The 20,731-nt window shown below is 39.7% G+C and overlaps 1 protein-coding gene and 1 pseudogene across 1 annotated transcript in view; one reads left to right on the top strand and one right to left on the bottom strand.

Annotated features, from left to right (window-relative positions):
* The window catches only part of SPTLC2 (serine palmitoyltransferase long chain base subunit 2), a 109,853-nt gene that overhangs the window by 60,306 nt on the left and 28,816 nt on the right, over window positions 1-20,731 (top strand). The window lies entirely within an intron of this gene.
* Window positions 11,036-11,723, bottom strand: LOC114904086 (annotated as a pseudogene).

Below are 20,731 nucleotides of genomic sequence, written 5' to 3'. Positions count from 1 at the left end.
TCACAATAATTTCAAATGTTTGTCCCTAAATTCTGTGATGTAGACCTGTAGTCATATGGCAGAGTTGATGTTTCTCATCATAATTTTTTTAAATATTTATTTTATTTACTTATTTATTTATATTTTTGGCTGTGTCGGGTCTTAGCTGTGGCATGCGGGATCTTTCATTGTGGCTCGTGGGCTCTTCGTTGCGGCATGAGGGCTTCTCTCTAGTTGTGGCACGTGGGCTCCAGAGCGCATGGGCTCTGTAGTTTGTGCCGTGCACACTCCCTAGTTGTGGCATGCGGGCTTAGTTGCCGCGAGGCATGTGGGATCTTAGTTCCCCAACCAGGGATTGAACCCACATCCCCTGCATTGGAAGGTGGATTCTTTACCACTGGACCACCATGGAAGCCCCTCATCATAATGTTTTTAAATCTTTTTCTTATCCGTAAAACACTCACAAGCTTACATAAAAGTTGGAAGTACAGCCCAAAAAAACCTTTTTTCCTGAACCAGTTGAGAGTTAGTTGCTGATCTGAAGCCCCATCATCCCAAATGCTTTAGTGTGTACTTCCTACAGAACTATAATACAACCAACCACAGCAAGAAATTTACACTAATATGTTATTTAATTAACTAATATGAACATGTTATTAATTATTTCAGTAACTGATAATGATACATTATTACTGTCTGTTCCTCAGACCAGCATCCTGAGGCTGTGGATGTGGTTTAGAGTCACCTTTTGTACTTAGTTGTCACGTCTCTTTACTCTTCTTCAGTCACAGTTCCTCGGTCTTTCTTTGACTTCTGTGACGTTGACACTTTTAACAATTACAGGCCAGTTATTATACAGAATATCCCTCAATTTGGGTTCATCTAGTGTTTCCTCGTGATTAAGATTCAGCCTACGTATCTTTAACAGGAACAGCACAGAAATTATGCTGCTTTTTCTCATTGTATCCTCTTTTCATCTTCTCAGCTAAATATATAACTGTCTTCAGGTTATGTAGGCCTGAAATCGTAGCCACATTTCCCCATGTCTAAGTCAAAATCTGTTGATTCTGCCTGTCACTTCTGCTTATTCCCACTGCCATATGACTGTTTCAGGCCCTGACTCCCTGTTCCTTAAACAGTTGCACCACTCATAACTGCATTTTCCTTGCTCCAGTCTTTCCTGTACCACTTATTAATCTTCCTAACATACAGCTTCTGTTGGTGTCTGCCTAAAGATGCCGAAATATAGAATAACAGTCTTTAGTAACTCCTAGTTGCCTACAGAATAAAGTTCAATTCTTTATATGATGTTTGAGATCCTCTATAGTTTGATTTTAGCTTAACCGTCTTTTCCTGTACCCTCATTTAAACCAATTTGGTGCTTCTGACAGAATGCTCATCCTCCTGTCACCGAAATTCTGTTCATTCTTCACAACAAAGTGAAATGCTGTCTTTTATGACACCTTTGTGCTGATTGATTTTTTCCTTCCAAAAGCCATGTTTCACAACTTCATATCTCACATTTATAATTTTGTCTCACAGAGCCAGTGCTTGATGTTTGAACACAATGTTTTCTTCAAAGTGTGTAAGTCAGTCAATAGACTTATATGATAGATGTTACAGTTGTTGTCCCAGTCCTAAAATACTGAACATATAATGAAATCTCTAAGCCTTTTCATTGCAATTCTCTAAGCCTTTTCATGCAATTTTTTAAATGTAAATAAGATTTTTTTAATTTAAAAAATCTTTAACTTTTTAAACAATTTTTAAAGGTTACTTTCCATTTACAGTTATTACTAAATGTTGGCTGTATTCCCTGTGTTGTACCCCACATTCTTCAGCCTATCTTACACCCAATAGTTCGTGTCTCCCACCCCTCACCCCTCTATTGCCCCCCCTTCATTGTAATTTTGACTGTATATCTCAAGTATTTTATGTTACTGAATTTTGATTTTTTTCTCTTTAACATGTCGCTAATTGGCTAATAATAGCATAATTCCAATAAGTATATGAAGTTTATTATTGCCACATTCAGCATGTCTAATAATTTTTGGTTTTGTCCTGAATGAATTACGTTTGAGTCCTGTGTATCTTATTAGTATTCATACTTTATTTTTTCTCTTCAGAGTCAGTAGATACCGTCTTAAGTTTATAAACAACACATTTTGAAATTACGAAATAGTCTTTAGGGAACTCCTTGGCAGTCCAGTGGTTAGGACTCGGTTCTTTCACTTCTGTGACCTGGGTTCAGTCCCTGCTTGGGGAACTAAGATTCTGCAAGCCACGCAGCGCAGCCAAAAAAAAGAAAAAAGAAAGAAATAGTCTTTAAATTTATAAAGATAACTAGCCACTAGAAGAATTTTAAAATAGTAGTATTACAAAAAGTGGTGGTGATTAGTGGAGGAAACATGGAAAGTAGGAGTACAGATGCCTTATCTAAGCACCATCCAGGGTTGACGGAAGAGGCAGCAGAGGTGTAAGTTTATTATTCAGCATTTTGGTACTAGCCACGAAGAGAGCCAGAAACAGAGCCTGGAACTTCTTGCTGGGAGTGGGAATGGAGGTGGCTGGGTGGAGGAGGGAAACTTCTTTTTTTTTTTTTTTTTTAGTAATTTTCTGTACTATTAGAATTTTATTTTACCAGATTGAATGTTACTTTTATATTTAAAACTTCTTTTGTTTTAGACTCCAGAGTACATTAATAACTTACATGAAAGTAAATCCTGCCTAAGATAAGTTTGAAAGTAAGCCTTAAACATACACACAAATAGTCTGTGGTTGATTATTGATAAATGTTTTCATCTTTTTTGTGGGAAGACTTGTTATTCTTTGGTGATGAGAGTGTAGAGCCTTCAGAAAAGCTGCAGCATGCAGGGGCAGTTCAGATCCTTTCCCTACCCTACTTTGTAAGCACTCTTTTCTTCTTTCTCCCAATCTTTTCCACATTTCCCCTCCAATTCCTATCCTTTTCTCAAAGAAGAGAGGGCCATGTGACTACAGTGATGGGTAGATACTGAGAGCCGTCTTGCCTAGGAACCACCTAAGAGCTGTCTTACCTAAGATAACAGTGGTTAGGAATTGTGTTTGTACCTTGAGTAGACATACTGAGTTAGAACAGGCTGGTGAGTAGAAAAAAATGAGACCTAGGAAATTCTGACAAATTACACAAGACATTTGAAATTCTAGATTTTACTTCACACATCACTAATCCACGTCCAGTAATAGAAATTTAGCTGTAAGATCTATTTATGAATCAAGGCAAAATGTCTGACCAAAGGAACTAAAATTGCGCTTTTCCATTTTCCAGAGTTGTGTTTTGATGTATTTTATTTCTGTCCAAAGATGTAGTTAATAACAAGCACAGCACCTAGCTTAGTGTCTGAAATCTAGTAGCCTTTTGATAAATTTGGTGAATGAATGAACACACACATGATCGAGAAATATTAGAAAATGGATGGGTTCTTAAAGTACGTTGCTTGTATACTTGAATGTTAAGCCAGAATGGCCAAATTGTGGAACAAAATAAACTAGATAGGTACATTTTACTAGATAAATTTTAATATGATGACAGAAATAACTTTCTTTGTAGAAAACTGCACTTTTTGTACTTCTTAGTATTGAAGGGAACTGAGAGCTCATTCAGGTGGCTGTTGGCATAGGAGGAAGAAAAAGAATACCTTGGGCAGATAGAGGTTTAATTAAAATTCGGTTTGGCTCATTTGAATTAATTCCTATAATAGACTTGTTAATGAGGTGTTAAATGATCACCTTGAGAATCCCAAGAACTGTCAAAAGCTAATTAGAACTGAGAAGCTTTTTTTGTAAATTTCTATTCAGATTCTCTGCCCATCCTTTTTTTAAAAGCTTTTTTTTTTTTTTTTAAAGCATTCCAGGATCCCCATGCTGAGGGGGCAGAACCCTTAAAGAAAACAGTCTTGAGAGAGGGTGGCGGTGGGAGTGGTCATAAAGAGAATTTCCTGCTTCTGGAGAGGGGGTGCTGACATCCGCTCGTTACCTTTGGCAGGCAGGCTGGCTTTTCATTTGGTTGAACCTGGGTACCCTTCTTTCCAATCCCTATGCTTTCTGAGCCTAGGAATATTTGGGTTCCACTTTTTTCTTTATTATTATGTATCTGCTTTTATGTAATTTGTTTATTTCACTATTAGAGATTCATCTAAGTAAAAATCAAGTTTTCTAGAGAACACAGTTTAATTCTTAGCCACGGTACAGTTTAGCAGTATATTTAATGCTGGAGAGTAGATTAGATCCCTCCTTTCTTGTAACTTACAGCCTAGAACACTGTTGAGAAATATTTAATTCTTCATTTATCAAACATTTCTCAAGCACTTGCTCTGTATCCTGTGGTGGGTTTGCTGTTGAGGGGTACAGAGTTGAACAATACATGATCCTTGCCTTTGAAAATGTGTATAGTCTAGTGGTAGGGGTAAGATTCCAGAAAGGACTGGTTTCAGAGCCACAAATAAATTCTTCTTTTGTTCAGCTTCCCCTTTTCTTGGTTTCCCTCCTTCCTTCTCCTCCTCCCTCACCCCCACCCCCAAAAAACCCCCTTAAACTTCCTTAAATCCAGCTAATTATTTGAAGCAAATTCAGATCTTATTGACTTTATGTTTCTTACTAATTTTTCTATCTAAATGGATTTTTCCTGTGGAATATATATCACTTTAGTAAATTAGCAGCAATCAAAGAAAAAGATTTTCTTTCTGTAAAGTAGCCTCTTTATTATCTAGCAAAAAGGGCTTTTTAACGAATGGCTAAAGCCTTCTGAAATCAGCAAGCAGTATAACCACTTTACAGGTAGAGAAAATTGAGCTCACACACAAGATAAGTTTTCTCAATATTTTGTCTTCAAGTAGAATGTGGCTTTCCTGAACTCCATTCACTTCATAATCTATTTTTAATTTTCTGATTTCTTGTCTGCGAATTTTCAAAAAAACAGCTAAGTTTAGTTGTGAGTAATCGCCCCTACAAATGAAAGCCTACCTCTTTCCTCTCCATGGATCAGTAACCCCTTTAACCTCCCTCTCTGCTTCAGAAATCTATCCTGAATACTCAAGAGCTTTTGTAGCATGGTCTGTCTATTACTTCTTCCACTCCCATTTATTTCTTCCAAATCCAAGTGCTAATAAAAATTTCTTGCCACAAGAGTGGTCTCTCCTTTTGCGTCTTGTTTCAGAGTTTGTTTTAAGCTGGCTGTTAAGATGCCCACAGGCAGCAGGCTGGAAGCTAACCTTTGAACAGACTTGTTCATTTAGTAGAATGTTGTTATTAATGCACAACATAAATAAGGAGTTTGAGGATGTTCCCCTTGGACAGGAAAGGAGCCCCGAAGTCGATGCCCCTCATATTGGAGAAGATGTGGTAAGATGATATAAGGGAACTAAACTCTTAATTAAACTACTGTGAATCACATTATTTTTTTTTTTTTAAGATTGAAGTGGGTGAACTACCTTAGTTTTATTTCATAATAAAATTAATTTTAAAGATTTTTTTCCATGACTTGATTTGTTCATTTACTGTTTGGGTGAGATGAATGACCATTTCTTCTCATCACTTGTAATTTGTCAGCTTTATAGCCCAGTCTGTTTTGTTTGTTGAAGAGGAATAACTTTCTCAATCTTTTCTTTTTTAATATTTATTTTATTTCTTTATTTGGTTGTGCCAGGTCTTAGTTGCAGCAGGCGGGCTCCTTAGTTGCGGCTCATGGGCTCCTTAGTTGTGGCATGCGAACTCTTAGTTGTGGCATGCATGTGGGATCTAGTTCCCTGACCAGGGATCGAACCCGGGCTCCAGGCATTGGGAGCACAGAGTCTTAACCATTGTGCCACCAGGGAAGTCCCTTTCTCAATATTAACACAGTTGGAATTGCTTTTTTCCTCCCAAATTATTTTTTTATTTGTCTTTTCTTTTCTTTAATTTTGGCTGCACTGTGCAGCATGTGGGGTCTTAGTTCCCTGACCAGGGATCAAACCTGTGACCCCTGCGGTGGAAGCACAGAGTCTTAACCTCTGGACCGCCAGGGAAGTCCCTCCCCCAGAATTATTATTATTTTATTTATTTATTTTTTTTGCATTACGCAGGCCTCTCACTGTTGTGGCCTCTCCCGTTGCAGAGCACAGGCTCCGGACACGCAGGCTCAGCGGCCATGGCTCACGGGCCCAACCGCTCCGCGGCATGTGGGATCTTCCCAGACAGCGGCACGAACCCGTGTCCCCTGCGTCAGCAAGCGGACTCTCAACCACTGCGCCACCAGGGAAGCACCCCCAGAATTATTTTTGAGGGCTTTATCTAGGAGACTTGATCCTAGATTTTCATCAACTTTATTGCAGTTTATTGCCACAGGAATACTTAATATGTATAAATAAGTGACAAGATAGATGGACTCTCTCAGTTAAGAACCAGATATCCTCCTTAAGGCTTTCCTTAAGATTTGAGAGCTTTTTGAAGAGCATTTGATTTTTTTTTTTTTTTTTTTTTTTTTTGCGGTACGCGGGCCTCTCACTGCTGTGGCCTTTCCCGTTGCGGAACACAGGCTCCGGACGCGCAGGCCCAGTGGCCATGGCTCACGGGCTCAGCTGCTCTGCGGCATGTGGGATCTTCCCGGACCGGGGCACGAACCCGTGTCCCCTGCATCGGCAGGCGGACTCTCAACCACTGCGCCACCAGGGAAGCCCTGATTTTTTTTTTTGTCACCTGTGGTTTAGAAAAAATAAATTATCTAAATACTTGTATCTGCCTGCTATCTACGTTGACGTAGATACGTGGAATGAGTTTCAGAAGGATCTCATTAAGGTGTACTCTTTTAAGCCCCTGTTCTCAAACTTTATCCATGGACCACCTGCGTCAAAGTTACTTTTAGTATGGTGGTTCCTAACCTTGGTCACACACAGGAAAGCTTAAAAATTAGTAATAATGCCAGTGTCACGCCCCTTTGCAGACCCATGACTATCTGGGGGTGAGGCTCCTGCAGGATGTTATTTAAAAGCACCCCAGATGATTCTAATGTGCAGCCAGGGTTGAGCACCACAGTTATAGAGCTTGTTAAAAATGAGGATTCGAGTCTGTTTCACCAGACCATGAGTCTTGGTGGACAAGGCCTTAGACTATGCATTTTAAATAAAATCTCAATTAATAATGCAAACTAACTTTTAAGAGATTTGAGGATTCTCTTTCTTTTTTTCTTGAGCTCGTTTACATCAATGAGAACCAAAAGCAACTCTACTGATTGGTGGTAATTGGGGAAAAGAAAGGAAATTGGAAGACAAGATATTTGATCTGTTTCTTTTAAAAGAAAAATAAGGGAAATATTGGCCTGTGGAACAGGAGTTTGGTGGTGATGTTAAGTTGCCAATTTTCATTGTTTTTGGAAATCTAAATGCATTGCTGCTTCCTTCTAAGGAGCTGGTGATCCTTGCTGAATGAATCAGTGGCATAGGTGAAGTTAGAACAAATTAGGAGAGGGAAAAGAGACAACTAAGGATTCAGAGACCTATGTTCAGGCCTCTTAAGGATGGTTGGAATTATTTTGTTTTATTTTTTTTTAATGCTACTTGTATTTTTTGTAGCCTATTAATTCAGATTCTCAAATTTTGTACGTAACCTACAAAAGGCCTTGCTCACTATATACTCTTTTTTTAAAACGTTCAGTCCTAATCAGTTTTGTGAAATTCTTACTTACTGCCTTGCCTTCCGCCTCTGAAACTAGTTTAATTCCAAGCCTCGCCTTCACCAGTGGTTGCTGTATTTGCTAACCCTCTTCATCTGTCCGTGGGTGCTTGACCACAGTACGCGTATTTCCTCATCCCTTCATTTCTGTCTAAAAGTAGCTTGTGATATGTTCCAGTACCAAAGGAGGACAGTAGGACAGTCTGGACAAATTAAGCCTTTCTGTCCTAATTGTGAGCTGGCACCCTTTAAAACTCAGTTCCTTAATTTTTCAGAGGCACTTGGCCTCTTTTCTTCCTTTTGTTTAGGGGCCTGTTTCTGGCTCTGCGTTAGCAACCATTTTAAAAAATTCTTGATTATATTGAATCAACAACTTAAAGCCTTGGCCCCTGCTGCTTGTTGCACATCCTGTGGCAGTCCTCAGGAAATCCTAGTTTTGGGCATTAAAACTAATTAAAGGATTAAACTACTACTAGGGAGAGGGTGATAAACAAGTGCTTGTGACAGGAATTCACTGTGCAGTGCTTGGTGTTAACGAGCTGCTCTAGCTGTTGAGAGAAATAGCAGTAGTAATAATGGGAGAGTAGATTCAAATACTTGTATGCATTCTTGTAGGGAGATAAAGAACCAAAGGGCTGCTTTAGAACAGTATCCCTAGGGTAGGGAGGGGCGGGCTGTCTCCTTTGATGTTCATTAACTTAACAGTTGCCCAAGCTGAGCACTTTGATATTTGTTGACAGTCTAGCAAAACAGGGGCTGCGTCTAGAAGATGGTAAACCTAGTTCCCACTCATTTTGCTTCAGTGTTCCAAAGTTACTGAACTCTTGCTTCCTGAAAGTCCCTTATAAATATCCCTTTTACAAGACTGTTCACTGGAGCAGAAAGGTACATTTATTTTCCTCTGTTCCCTGGAACTCTTAAGAACCTAACGGGAAGATTGTCTAGTGCCATTTAATTGGGACTTAAGTGTTATTAAAGTCAGTCTGCCCTGCCTTTTAGCTAATATTTCTTTTACTTTTGTTTTAGGTAACATTTTAATTTTTATTTTATTTATTTAATAAATTTATTTATTTTTACTTTTGGCTGCATTGGGTCTTCGTTACTGCGCACGGGCTTTCTCTAGTTGCGGCTAGCGGGGGCTACTCTGTTGCAGTAGGCGGGCTTCTCATTGTGGTGGCTTCTCTTGTTGCGGAGCATGGGCTCTAGGTGTGCAGGCTTCAGTAGTTGTGTCACGTGGGCTCAGTAGTTGTGGCTTGCAGGCTCTAGAGCACAGGCTCAGTAGTTGTGGCGCACGGGCTTAGTTGCTCTGCGGCATGTGGGATCTTCCCGGACCAGGGCTCAAACCTGTATCCCTTGCATTGGCAGGTGGATTCTTTTTTTTTTTTTTTTTTTTTTTTGCGGTATGCGGGCCTCTCACTGTTGTGGCCTCTCCCGTTGCGGAGCACAGGCTCCGGGCGCACAGGCTCAGCGGCCATGGCTCACGGGCCCAGCCTCTCCGCAGCATGTGGGATCTTCCCGGACCAGGGCACGAACCCATATCCCCTGCATCGGCAGGTGGACTCTCAACCACTGTACCACCAGGGAAGCCCCGGCAGGTGGATTCTTAACCACTGCACCACCAGGGAAGTCCCAAGGTAACATTTTTAAATAGGAGACTTTATTCTTCTTTGTCTGGGGTCATGTGAAAAACATGAATAGATAAATTCAAGTTCCAGCATAGTGTGGTTTTAAAAATAGCTTCATTGATGTTTTTTTTACATCCTATGCTCTATTCTCTCTTCCACCACTACTTCCTTCTCCAGTCCCTTTTGGTATTTTAAGATATTTTTAGATATAATGATGTTAATTTTCATCTACATCTCTGCAGGTGTTCATGTAGAAGTTAAAGAACTAAGGATGACCATAAAGGTCAGTTGATTTGTGTGTTTGCTGGCATTCTTTTGTCTCTCTTGCTCCTTCCAGGAGGCCATGAGTTGCTGCTCTTCATGATGCATCCTGACTGGATACTTGTGACAAGTACATAATTTATTGATCTAGAAAGTGCTGTGGTGAGAGTTGAGAGCGTTGTCTGCTGCTTTGCCCCCTCACTTTAGAGCTGTTCAAAGAGAGTGACTACTGATGATTTAGAAAGATGAATGAAGAAGAGACTGATTCTTTAACGAAGAAAACTTTAGGACCTAGTTAAGGATTAATCCCTCTTCTGCCCAACTCACCAACTACGGTATCACCTAAATGTGAAAAATATATGTATCATGAAGTAGAAATTCCTTCATGGTTTAACCTTGTTAATTATCAATATATTTCTGTTGGCATGAAAATCAACTTCAGTATCTATACATTTGTAAGATTCATAAAATAAGCAAAAATTATCAAAATTTTAACAAGTACCAAATATTTGCTACTACTTGTAGAAAAGGTTTTTTCCCCCCATTGTTACCTTTACTTATTCAGTTTTTTTTAACAAATATTTTGTTTATTTTAATGAAGCTGGTACAGACAGTGTCCATTTAAAACCCATATCCCAGGCCAAAAAGTACCAAAAAGAGCAGTGTTCTGTTGTATACACTTCTGCATGAATAACTTTAACTGCTAATGAAAAGTAGAACTTTTCTGGGATCTTCAAGCAAGGTTTTTCTTTCATCTTAAAATGCTTTCTCTGCAGTGAAGCCATCTTTGGAGTTAGTCATTATTCTCACCACCTCTGTCATCTTGACTCCAACCTGATATTCCTGTTCTTTTGGTCCAGACCCTCAGATTTTAAAAGTAGCTTTAAGTTAAGGAAAGGGCATTTTTCCACAGTTCAGTTCTCTGAAAAACTTCCATCTCCCACTGAAAGTCACAGTCCAGGAGTGAAGCAATCACATGCTAGAACTTCAGGGCCAATTGGAAAGTCATTATGAACACTCGCATTAGTCGCTGTTATTTATCACAAGCGTGCAAATGCACAGTCCTGGAAAAGGCGGCCTCTCTGTGCACACATGTAATTTTTAAAAAGGAGAGGACAATATGAAGGGGGCTGAGGTTTGATCACCAAAAATCAGCACAGTGAAAACAAACAATAATGAATAATGGGCACTAGAATTCAAATTACCAGATGTTTTAAAGAAATGGGGTGCCAGTTTTCAATTCTGTTTTGAACACTACATTACAAAAGAACTTTTTTTTTTTTTTGAGGTACGCGGGCCTCTCACTGTCGTGGCCTCTCCCGTTGCGGAGCACAGGCTCCGGACGCGCAGGCTCAGCGGCCATGGCTCACGGGCCCAGCCGCTCTGCGGCACACGGGATCCTCCCAGACTGGGGCACGAACCCGCGTCCCCTGCATCGGCAGGCGGACTCTCAACCACTGCGCCACCAGGGAAGCCCAGAACTATTTTTAAAAATAAAAAAAGGATTGAGGGAGAAGAATAAAAAAATCTAAACCATCGAATGCCCCCATTTGTTTCTGATAAACTTCAATCACATCTTCTTCCTCCATTCCCAGTTCTTTTGGAGTGTGAGTATCAGCAATTCTCTGACCTTCAAAGAGAAACCTGAGTGAATTCATGGGAACTCCCTGTCTTTGACAGTATGATTCTTTGAGTTCCTTGTGATGCGTCATCATTTTCACCTTGAAGTGAATCTCACTGCTATCCTGTCTCATGACTTTGAGTTTAGTGTTCTCTCCTTCCTTCTTATCCCCCAAGTCCTCAGTTGAAGGTTTTGCCTCCTGGTCAGACATGGTGACAGTGGCTTCCCCCAGGGTCTCCACCCAGCCATCGCCTCGGGTAGGCAGAACCTTGCTCTAGGATTTACAAATCCGTCTCTTCCCCACAACACAACACTATGGCTGGAGGGACTTCTGCTATGCCTCCTACTTGTTCAGTTTTTAATTATTTAGGAAGCCTGCCTGCTCTTGTGGGGATGTATAGAGAGCATGGCTACAAGATTTTTTATTCTAAGATATTTGCTGCTATATGTGATTTTGAGTAATGTCTCCCATTCAGTTTTTCCTGAACAACACCCCGTCAGTGACAGGGTGCTCTGTTCCCAGGTCCTAGAGAGCTGTTTGTTTTTGCAGTTGATAAAGGATAAAAGAAGTACTTGGTCATTTTTATATTTGATGCGGGAAGTGGTTCTTATCTCTTCTTTATAACCAAAACCATTTAAGTGAAGTACAGTAATTACATGGGTTAGTATTCTTTCCAATTCTATGCTTATACTTCAAACGATAGTACCGGGGATTGTGGCCATTTGCAGAGAGAAGTAGAAAAGAGAGTAGAAGATAAGTGGCTCTAACAGCAGTTAGAAATTGTTCTTAACTTCTAAGTAAAAGTATGGCCATTATTCAAGAAAATTTTCTGTTAAGTATCATCCAAGTCCCATTGGACCTGGAATAACTTGGTCAAATGAATAGATTGCTGTCTTTTGGAGAGGGTTCCACGCTTTCTAAGGCATCAGTGCTAAAATCATTATCATAAAGCATTTGCTGGGCTTTCCTTGTGCAGTATTTTTACAGGGAGGTAGAGGGAAAGAGGGAGAGAAAGATGTTATAAGGAATCAGCTCATGCAGTTATAGAGACTGACAAGATTCAAGATCTACAGCAGGCAAACTGGAGACCCAAATGATCTAGTCCAGATGCCATCAGTCTCAAGATCCAGGAGGAGCTGACGCTTCAGTTCAAGTACGAAGGCAGGAGAAGAAAAAAAAAATGTCCCACCTTAACAGGCAGGAGGAATTCCTTCTTACCTGGGGGGACCTTTTTGTACTATTTCGGCTTTCAGCTGATAGGATGTGGCTCACCCACATAGGGCAGTCAGCCAATTTAAATATTACTCTCATTCAGAACACCCCCACAGACACATACAGAGTAATGTTTGACTAAATATCTGGGGCCCATGAAGCCTAGTCAGGGTGTTACATAAAATCAGCCATCACGGGGACTTCCCTGGTGGTGCAGTGGTTAAGACTCTGCACTCCCAATGCAGGGGGTCTGGGTTCAATCCCTGGTCAGGGAACTAGATCCCACATGGATGCCGCAGCTAAGAGTTCACATGCCACAACTAAGGAGCTGGCAAGCCGTAACTAAGGAGCCCGTGAGCCACAACTAAGGAGCCCGCTGGCTGCAACTAAGGAGCCTGCCCGCTGCAACTAAGACCTGGTGCAACCAAATAAATAAATAAAAATAAATATTAAAAAAAAAAAAAGCCATCACAGTATCCTCAGTTGATTAGCCCACTTTTTTGGATACTGAAATTTGCCTCTAATGTTTTTCAGCTTCAGGAGAAGTAAATGAGTGAATAAACTCTGTCTAAGCCTATCAACTTTTTTCCCTCCATATTGGGCTTGACAGTGAAGACCCAACTTTGGGTTCTAAAGTCTGGTTCCCTTGGAATGTTGACAGTTTTACAATATTAAGTTCAGTTAACTTTATATTTTAGTTTCTATTCATTAATTCATTTTTAGTTGGTCCCATACATGATGTTTATACCCTTGGCAATTTGCTAGAAAGTAGATCATCAGTAACAGCCAAGAAGAACAAATGAATTAATTTGGGAACTTTGTTATATGATTCTAATTAATGAAAGTAAGAGACCAACAAGTAAAACTGATGGATATAGAGTTTATGTTTATCTGTACAAATATGAAGATGTGTTTTTATGTTCTGATTTAAGTTCTGATTTTGGAATTCTTTTTATATATAGTTTTATTTTGTTTGAGTCCTCTTGCTGTATGAATATATGCAATTCGGGGATCAGCCTGTTAAGGATCCAAATACAGAATTTTAATACTCCTTTTTTTTTTTTTTTTGGCCGCACCGTGCGGCTTGCAGGATCTTAGTTCCCCAACCAGGGATTGAACCCGGGCCCACGACAGTGAAAGTGCTGAGTCCTAACCCTTTAATACTACGTTTAAATGAATTTACCTATTCATTCATTCTTGTTTTGTTTATAGAAGCAATACATGCTCATTTTCAAAAACCCAAATATATGTCACAGAAAATAAGCAGGAATAACCAGTGTCAGTTATTTGGCATATAGTCTACAGATTTCTTTTGCATGCGTATATATACACATATATACAAATAATATACATATATACAAATAATAATTTTGTTCGTGTTACTTTTAGCAGTGGCACATAAATAACACCACAGGATTAGAAGAGTTTTGACTAGTAGTCATTTATGGGAGGGAAGAAAATGAGGATATTAATTGCCTATTTAGCAGCTTTGGAGGACAGTTTCATTCTAGGGTTGTTAGAATTTACTCCATAATTTTGGCAAGAACAAAAAGCTGATGAGTTCTGCTAGGATAATTCCCCTCCCACACAGTGTTTAATGGTGCCTACGAATAACAAAAGGTAAGGAAGTCACATTGTGAGAGGTCTGTCAGCTTGTGAATCCAACATAAATGGGGACTCTGACAAAGCATAAAAGAACTGATAATATTTAAAACAAAAAGTCATAAAAATTATAATCATCTTCATCAGTTCATTTAGTCCCATGGAATTAATTCATGGTTTTGATCTTTTTTTAACAGTTTTATGAAGTCATCCATTTCTAAGTTAGAATTCTATAAATTCTTACCCTGGCATGGTTAGAGATCTGATGACAGTGCAGTTGACAAGGAAATTGGGTTATTTCTGTGACATACAATATTTTAAGATAACTAGAATTATGACTGATAACATTATTTCAGGACATACCAGATTTCTAGGAATTTCACATAGTTTCTGAAATATTTATAACATATATCTATACAGACATACAATAAAGAAGGTTTAGTATTACTTATTTGGAAATGCTTCCCATGTAATTTAATATATGAAATAAGCCTAGTTAGCTTAACATATCCCTTTTTATAAGGAGAGAACCAATCTTTGAGATATTTCAGGGGCCTTGAAATAATATTTCAGAGTTAGTTCTAAGTCAAAAAAGACTTTATTTAAAATTTTATTTTTGAAATTTGTCAAAGATATCAAAAGTTTTAAAAATACTTCGTCAAATAGGATCATAGGTCACTGTGGAACAATGCTCAGTTATCCATTTAATCAAAGTGACAAAGATTTCACAGGCGATTTTTTTTTTTTTTTTTTTTTTTTGGCGGTATGCAGGCCTCTCACTGTTGTGGCCTCTCCTGCTGCGGAGCACAGGCTCCAGACGTGCAGGCTTAGCGGCCATGGCTCACGGGCCCAGCCGCTCCGTGGCATGTGGGATCTTCCCGGACTGGGGCACGAACTCATGTCCCCTGCGTCGGCAGGCGGACTCTCAACCACTGCGCCACCAGGGAAGCCCTCTCAGGCAATTATTGAAGGTTATATATTTAGTACTGTGCAAAACTTAGCTCTTTTAATATTGAGAGGACTAGGTTTACTTAAATAATCAAAGATCTGATAAAGACAACATAGAACGTAAGTGATTATTTTGACAAAACATAAGATCTGTCTTTTATAATCTTACTATCAAGCGCAGACGAATAGGGGGAAAAATCTTGTCCTTTTAACCTAAGAAGGAACCAAATTTTAATTTTGCACCAGCTTACTCTTCGTTGCGGTGCGCAGGCTTCTCATTACAGCGGCTTCTCTTGTTACGGAGCATGGGCTCTAGGCACACGCGCTCATTAGTTGTGGCTCGTGGGCTGTGGAGTGCAGTCTCAGTAGTTGTGGCGCACGGGCTTAGTTGCTCCGCGGCATGTGGGATCTTCCTGGACCAGGGCTCGAACCCGTATCCCCTGCATCGGCAGGCAGACTCTCAACCACTGCGCCACCAGGGAAACCCGGCATGTGGGATCTTAGTTCCCCGACCAGGGATCAAACCCGCATCCCCTGCATTAGAAAGCAGATTCTTAACCACTGGATCACCAGGGAAATCCCTGGAAGCAGTAGTCTTGATATACTTAATTTTAAACCTTTAGACTCCAAAAATACTTGTTTCCCAAAATTGTTTTGTTTCTCTAAAGTTTTTAGCCTTTTCCATTTGTTTCCCCTCAAACCTGCTTTTTCTTTTGTGTTCCCTTTTTCAGATAATGGCATCTTTTATTCATGAAGTTGTCCGAAGAAGAGATCATTATTATATTTTCTCTTCTTTTTTATTCCATATATTTAATCACCAGAGCCTGTGGATTATGCCTCCTTAATGTCTTTGAACCTCTCTACTTCACTGTAATCCCCACTGTTATTTATTTGACTTAGACTCCTGTCTACTTTCACCTGGATTTAATAACCAGTTATAGTAGAGGGACCAGTCAAGCGAAAAATGGTTTAGAAGGATTCAGATAAATGAACAATGCTGAAAATTAGGAATAGGAGCTATCCATGCAGAGTACCAGTAAAATTTTATGACTCATACCTTTCTTGAGTACTCTAGTTCACACTGGTTTCTCCCACCTTTCAAGATTCATTCTTTCATTAAATGTTTATTTAGCATTTCCTATGTGCTTTAAGCATTGGTAACAGTTTAGTCTACCTTCAAAATATATCCTCCCTCCAGTTTTTATACCTATTGCTGTCACCCTAGTCCAAACCACAGTCATCTCTCCAGTGCTCTCTCTGCTTCTGTCTTTGACTGTCTTCTAAATGTATCACTCAGGGTGATCCTGTTGAAGCATAGGAGGTCATGCCAGTCTTGTTTAAGAACTCTCTCAGAGGGCTTCTCCTGCTTCTTAAAGTCAGAGTCTTAACATGAAGACCTATGAGGCCCTTCTGATTTGGCCCTCTGGACTTCCCTGGTGGCGCAGTGGTTAAGAATCCGCCTACCAATGCAGGGGACACGGGTTCGAGCCCTGGTCCAGAAAGATCACACAGGCCGCGGAGCAACTAAGCCTGTGTGCCACAACTACTGAGCCTGTGCCCTGGAGCCCGTGAGCCACAAGTACTGAGCCCACATGCCACAGCTACTGAAGCCCATGTGCCTAGAGCACATGCTCTGCAATAAGAGAAGCCACCAGAATGAGAAGCCAGCGCACCACAAGGACGAGTAGCCCCCGCTCGCCACAACTAGAGGAAGACCGTGCAGCTACGAAGACCCAGCGCAGCCAAAAATAAATAAGTAAAATAAATAAATTTATGATTTGGCCCTTTGTTGACCTCCTCTGGTCCCACTCTTCCCTGCTTGGCTCGCTCAGCTCCAACCAGACTGGCTTACTTGGTCCTTGGAAATGCAGGTGTGCTTTGCTTTTGGGTCTTGACGCTTTATGGAGGCAGCGCTTGAGCAGAATGAGTGCTTGAGTGAGGCATTCATCTTTTTTGTTGTCTGTCCCCCATACTGGAATGTAAGCTCGTAGCAGGCAGGGGTTTTTGTGTCTTTTATTCGATACAGTCTACCCGGGGCCTAGAGCAGGGTCTGGCACATAATAGATGGGTGCTCAGGATAGATTTGTCTAATGTGTGCTTACCCAGCACGTAATATATTCTCCCCTTTCTGTGTAGTCTTCCTGGTGAGATTTTTGCCTTTGGTGTAATGGCTATCATACCACTTTTGTATCTCCTGTATCTCTAGCAAATGTATACTGAAATAAATGAGATCTTTATTATTTAATTATTTTTATGTACAAGATTTCTGTTTTTTAAAAAATAGTTTTATATCTTAAAGTTAGGCTGCCCTGAGGCTTAAAAAATGTTAGTAGCCCCTAAATTCAGCTTCTTTAATGTTTAAGTTTCTCTAAGAAATCCTGAAGCATATACACAACTGCTGTACATGCAGGGTTTTTTTAAAACTCTTACTTGATAGACTTACCAATATAAATTGGTCATCTTTCTCAAATATGAGCACTTTTGTTTTAATTGACAATATTGAATGTGATGAAAGAGTTCATCATTTATATGGAGTAAGTAATAAGATGTGGAACAAATTTACATGTTCTGTTGAGTTTTATAGATGTGCATATTTATTTTTATAAAAATAGGTAGCCGTTATAATAGGGATTCAAAATTCAATTGGTTTCCACTGGGCTCCCCAAAATTTCAGAGATTACAGAATAATTCTTATTAATGTTGGTGTCAAATCTAAGTGTTCACTTGTGAACCCACTTCCCCTTTCTTGGAAGAAGTAAAAGTTATTTTTGGAACTCTGATTTCCTGACTAATTGGAGTCAGGAATCCCAGTAATTCCCCCTATTAAAGGATATGCAAATGTCCCATAGCTCTCCTAAAAGGCAGTCTTACAGTAGGCAGTCTGAACCAGATGTGTTAGTACTTGGTGCCACCCTTTTATCAGCCTCTCTCTCGACAAAGTATGTATAAGAAAAACTGATACTAAAACATCCTAGGAAAAAATAACTTTATGGGAATGAAAGTAGATGCACAGATGAAAAATAAATATTTTTTGGCCAGTATCGTCTGATTTGTGCGTTCATTCATATGATTTTTTAAAAATTTTACTTACGTATTTATTTTTGGCTGCATTGAGTCTTCGTTGCTCCACGTGGGCTTTCTCTGGTTGCGGTGAGCGGGGGCTACTCTTTGTTGTGGTGTGCGGGCTTCTTACTGTGGTGGCTTCTCTTGTGGAGCACTGGCTCTAGGCACCTGGGCTTCAGTAGTTGTGGCACACAGGCTCAGTAATTGTGGCTGACAGGCTCTAGAGTGCAGGCTCAGTAGTTGTGGTGCACAGGCTTAGGTGCTCCATGGCATGTGGGATCTCCCCGGACCAGGGATCGAACCCGTGTCTCCTGCATTGGCAGGCAGATTCTTAACCACTGTGCCACCAGGGAAGTCCCCATAGGATTTTTTTTTAAAAGGAAGGGCCAATCCTTTTATGCTTTCATTTCCTGCCTCAGGGCAAGGGCTTTAACTCCAAAGTGCTGTTTTCATAACACTTCCCCTGTCTTACAAATTCCTGGAACACCCAGCACTAAAAAGTTTGGGTTTTTTTTAGATTTGTCTTAAACAACAAAGGCTAAGAGGAAAATGCTTGAGCCCACCCCTGTAATGTCTAGATGGTTCTGTTTTGGTTTTGTTTTTTAAGTAAAACGGTGATTATTAAATAGTAGTTAGATATACTTAAGATTATAAAATGGGAGATCAGACATTTAACCTCATTCCAGTTTTCTTTCCAGTTTACTTCCCAAATAATTAAAATTTATTTTTTTTTGAAGTATTGACATGGATACAGTGAAGTGCAGAAATCTTAAACTTACAGTTTAGTGAATAATGCACACTTGTCTAATCACCACCCAGATCATGTTGCAGAACATTTTCAGTATCCCAGAAGGTTATCTTGTACCTCTTCCCGATTCATTCCTCCTTGCCAAAGATAACCATTATTTTGACTTCTGTCACTATATATTAGTTTTGCCTGTTCTTGAACTTCATGTAAATGGAATCTTACCTACAATACAGTACATACAATCACCCTTGAATTTAGTGTATTTTATTCATCATATGTCTTTGAGATTCATTCACATATTTTGGTGAAACAATAATTCATTTTCATTGCTGTCCAGTATCCCGTTGTTTGCATATAACACAGTTTTTTCATTCTGGTGATGGAAATTGGGTTATTTCCTGATTTGGGCTGTTACTAAGAGTGACATTCTTACCCATGCCATTTGGTACATAACTCTGTTGGGTATATGTACTTAGGAATGAAATTGCTGGGTCATAGAGTAGGCATATCTTTAGGTTCAGCATATATTGCCATTTTTAACAAAGTACCAGTTTACAGTCTCTCACTGGCAATGTATTGTTCCATATTTTTTGCCAACATTTGTAACCTTTCAACTACTTTAAAAACACATTCCATTCCCATTAGGGGATATTAGAAATGGAAGTAGAAAAAAAGAGAAATATTATTTATTCTTACTCCAAATTAGGAACATATCATTTTATATTTAATGTGTTTATTCATTTCCTCCTTTTGCCCTATCTTCCCAACTCAATTCAGTATTTTGAGAATATTTACATAATTCCACCCAAGGAAAAAAATATACAAAAATGAACAGGACGAAGACCTAAATAAATGGCAGGATATCTGTGCTCATGTGTTGGAAGACTTACTATGGTTAAGGTAGTGATACTCCTCAAGTATGTAGATTCAACAACATACCTATCAAAATCCCAGCTGCCTGTTTTTAGAAATAGGCAAGCTAATCCTAAAAATCATATGGAAAAACAAGAGACCCAGAATAGCCAAACTGTCTCGGAAAAAAAACAAAATTGAAGGACTCACATGTCCCAAAGCTGTAGTGACAAGACATTGTCATCCTGGCATAAGTATAGATATATAAACCATGAAATAGAACTGAGAATCCAGAGGTGAACTTTTCTACTTATGGTTAGTTGGTATTCAGGACAATTCATTGGGGAAAGAATAGTCTTTTAAAAAAATGATTCTCGGACAACTGGATATCCACATGCAAAGGAATGATGTTGGATCCATACCTCACACCATATACAAAAATAACTCAAAATGGATCACAGGCCTAAATGTAAGAGCTAAATTTATAAAACTCTTATTTTTTTTTTTTTTTTTGGCCATGTTGCGCGGCATGTGGGATCTTAGTTCCCCAACCAGGGATCAAACCCGTGCCCCCTGACCTGGAAGCACAGAGTCTTAACCACTGGACTGCCAGTAAGTCCCTAAATTTATAAAACTCTTAGAAGAAAACATAGATGTAAAATTTTCATGACTGTGGATTAGGCAGTGGTTTCTTAGTTATGACACCCAAGAGAACAAGCAACCAAAGAAAAAAATAGATAAATTGGACTGAATCAAAATTAAAAGCTTTTGTTCTTTAAGGGACACTCCAGCAAGATAGTGAAAAGACAGCTCTCAGAGTGGGAGGAAATTTTGCAAACCATATATCTAAAAAGGGTCTAGTGTCCAGAATATATAAAGAACTTTTACAACTCAAATTAAACAACTCAATTTAAAAATGGACGGGACTTCCCTGGTGGCGCAGTGGTTAAGAATCCGCCTGCCAATGCAGAGAACACGGGTTCGCGCCCTGGGCCAGGAAGATCCCACATGCCACAGAGCAGCTAAGCCCGTGTGCACAACTACTGAACCTGTGCTCTAGAGCCCGTGAGCCACATCTGCTGAAGCCAGCACTCCTAGAGCCCGTGCACCGCAACAAGAGAAGCCACTGCAATGAG

The sequence above is a fragment of the Monodon monoceros genome, unplaced genomic scaffold (genome assembly GCF_005190385.1).
Source record: "Monodon monoceros isolate NGI ecotype Baffin Bay Population unplaced genomic scaffold, NGI_Narwhal_1 Super_Scaffold_21, whole genome shotgun sequence".
Lineage (NCBI taxonomy): Eukaryota > Metazoa > Chordata > Mammalia > Artiodactyla > Monodontidae > Monodon > Monodon monoceros.
Note: the sequence above shows the minus strand (reverse complement) of the source record. Positions and strands in the feature narration are given on the sequence as shown.